This window comes from Asparagus officinalis, chromosome 3, assembly GCF_001876935.1.
Source record: "Asparagus officinalis chromosome 3, Aspof.V1, whole genome shotgun sequence".
Classification (NCBI taxonomy): domain Eukaryota; kingdom Viridiplantae; phylum Streptophyta; class Magnoliopsida; order Asparagales; family Asparagaceae; genus Asparagus; species Asparagus officinalis.
Window position 1 is genome coordinate 32796249 of NC_033796.1, and position 2981 is coordinate 32799229.

The following is a 2981-nucleotide window of genomic DNA, read 5'->3' on the forward strand; positions in this document are numbered from 1 at the left end:
CGGACGGCAACTACGTAACGCGGGATCCTGAGCAAACGATCGAAAACACGGGTACGAGAATCCAATATCCTACGCAACGGCGATTTCTAATGAGGGAAGCTTGGAAAAGAGAAATCTGCAGACGGCCACGGCCGCTAACCCATTTGGAGAATGGGATACAGTACATTGGAGAGTGGAAGGGCGGGGTTATAGCGGACGAGGGTTTTTGGATCTAGGGCCAATGGAATCGATACGATGGGGCAGTGGAGAAACGGAGTTCCAAAGGGAAATGGGGTTTATTACTTGCCCGACGAGGAGCTGCTATATTGGAGCTGGAGCAAGCAGGCTATTGAATGGGACTTTTTTTTCGCCGCCAACGGCGGCTGCGGGGGTGAGGAAGAGGTCGTGGCGGTTGACGGGAGAATGAATATTCCCCGAGGATTAATGTATTTGGAGAGTCTGATGGTGAGCTGGATAACACTTCGATATTTGTGATGCAATTGGAGGTTTATAAAGACGGGAGCGTGATGGAGTTCGGAAAGGAGGAGGTGATTGAAGATGGTGAGGAGCGCGACAGCCGCATGTTTTCAATGTGGGGAGAGGCGAAGAACGCGGCGGCTGGACGGATATCGAAAGGGCACAAGAATTATAGACCATCATGCTGAATCTTCAGCTGGGCATAAGGTGTTTTATTGTCTTGCCATTGTGAGAGGAAATCGCATTCCCCCCGCCCCCCACCACCCCCCGCCCCCCCCTTTTGGTGTTTTTACTGAATTCTGGTTTATTTGGGTTTTCAAGGTACTCTGTTGCAAACAGGTCTCGACCGGCAGATGAGAGAATTGAGATCCATGGGAACTTTGATCCTAGAGAAAAAGTTTTGGACAAGGTTTCCTCCTGAGGGGTGCAAAGATTACCCCTCCTCATCAATCGGTGGAGTTTCGCTGGAAGGACTATTGTCCTAATGGTAATTTAGGTCATTTTAACAATGGTTTGGTTTGGATTTTATAATGATTATACTAGTTTTTGGTATTAGATTTTATTGGAAATTGTTATTAGGCCATTTGAGGAAATTGTTTGCTGTGGATCGCGGCCGGATTACATGAATTGGCCATTTGTGGGAATGATGCTTTGAGGAGCTATCATCTCCCGGAAAGAGTGGGAGGCTTCTTCTACTTGAGCACCAAGACGACCGATTCCATGATAAAAGACGGTGAAGAAATCAGAAGTCAAGTATAGATAAGCTATTTTCCGCAGTCTATAAAGACTTCAAGTGAGGTTTTAAATGAAAAGATAGGCTTTCACATTGGTATTATGTTTTAATGAAAAGGATAGCCTATGGTTCTATGAATATAATTCAAGCGGCCTTGAAATGTGCCCATGAGATTATTAATGCACTGTTCATTTAAACTATAATAATATGCATTTTATCAGAGAGGCAGTAATTAATGAATGGGTGATGGGGAATGGGATCCAACGCAAGGACCAAGATAGATATGTTTCTGGGCATGATCATTAGGAATCGTAGAACAATGCAAGTTAATTTATTATTAATTTTGCTGAGGATCATGTTAACATACGAACTCATCTTCAAATGGGTCGAAAAAAAAAAAAAAAAAAAAAAAATAATCATTATGTTATCATATCTCTTTTAGATTAAAAAAATTTTATTTTACATGGTATTTACGTTGTTAAAATTAAATTACTCTCCTTACAACCGAAGGACTTAAGGAGATTTTGTCCCGACTGATACTTACTGCATGCACTTAAGTTTGGCATTATGGACCATTTTGCTCATAATTATTTCAGTACTTATTAGAATCTACCAAGTTTACATACCCAAACATGGTTTGCCAGATACGAGAAACACATTAGTCACAAGTTCTTCCGGCGTGGCATTGTGTGAAGCCTATTGGTGCCAGAAGGTATACAATATCTTAATTTTTGTAGTGGCAAGCTAATAAATATCAACTCTTGCTATTTATGCTGATCCTAATTGTTTTTTGGAAGCTCAAGGTTCGTTTTATTGTGATGGGCAATTTGTTTTGGCTAGAGCATCGGATCCATAGGCGATTTGACCTCAAGGTTCATATCCATGGCCGGACAACTGACAAGGGCTGAGAAGATATTGATGAGACCGAACTACTCTCAAGGAATCTAGAACCTCAAACTTTGTGATTTCGCCTACAGAAATCTGGTTCATTGGAAGCTCCTGCAAGGTACTTTAATTTATTTTACTTAATGATCTTATGTTTCTGGTTGTGATAACTATTTCTTGTTTCTGATGCTCGTGTAGCAATGTTATTAAATTCAGAGCAAATAGATCGAAGATGTGAGTTTCTAAGGAAGCAAAGGGATGCATGGACTTTTATAGTCCTGTTGGTGGGGCTTCATTTTCCGTGATGAATTTTTGTCATCTAAAGATGGGATTATGCAATCCCCAAGTAAGTTTGTTCTGCATGCAACTTGGAAGATAGGGGATGCCCTCAAATTTGATGCTAATCGCTTTCACTAATGTTTTTGAATCAGAAATTTTGGTAGAGAGAAGATTTGGTATCAAGGTGCAGGGAGAGAATTGGCATGCAAGGTGCAGGGCTTATGTCCGAGTTTCGAATATTCAGAATCAGATTTGCAGATATGGACAAGAATTCCTAGAATTTTCGGTATGTCAAGGCTTTTTCCAATTTTCCTTAAAACATTTAAAGTTGGTTAGTTAGGCTATTGTGGGGTTCATTCGTGTGCTAGTAAAAGCAAAGTTCAAAAATACAGCTAGTATATGCTACATCATAAATGAAAAGCAACTGTAATGATGTGATGATTAGAAATTTCAAAAAAAAAAAAAGTATTTCTTTTGCATCATGACAGTAGTGACACTTTTTTAAATGACTTCCTGATGTTCATCTAGTATTATATACATTTTCAGCTTCTAGAGTATTTATGTTGAACCGATTATTTTGTAGGCCATCCATTACCACTGCTATTTTAGGATGCACTAACCAAATCTG

At 40.1% G+C, this 2981-nt stretch overlaps 1 pseudogene; it reads left to right on the top strand.

Annotated features, from left to right (window-relative positions):
• Window positions 235-2981, top strand: part of LOC109834911 — a 3434-nt pseudogene continuing 687 nt past the window's right edge.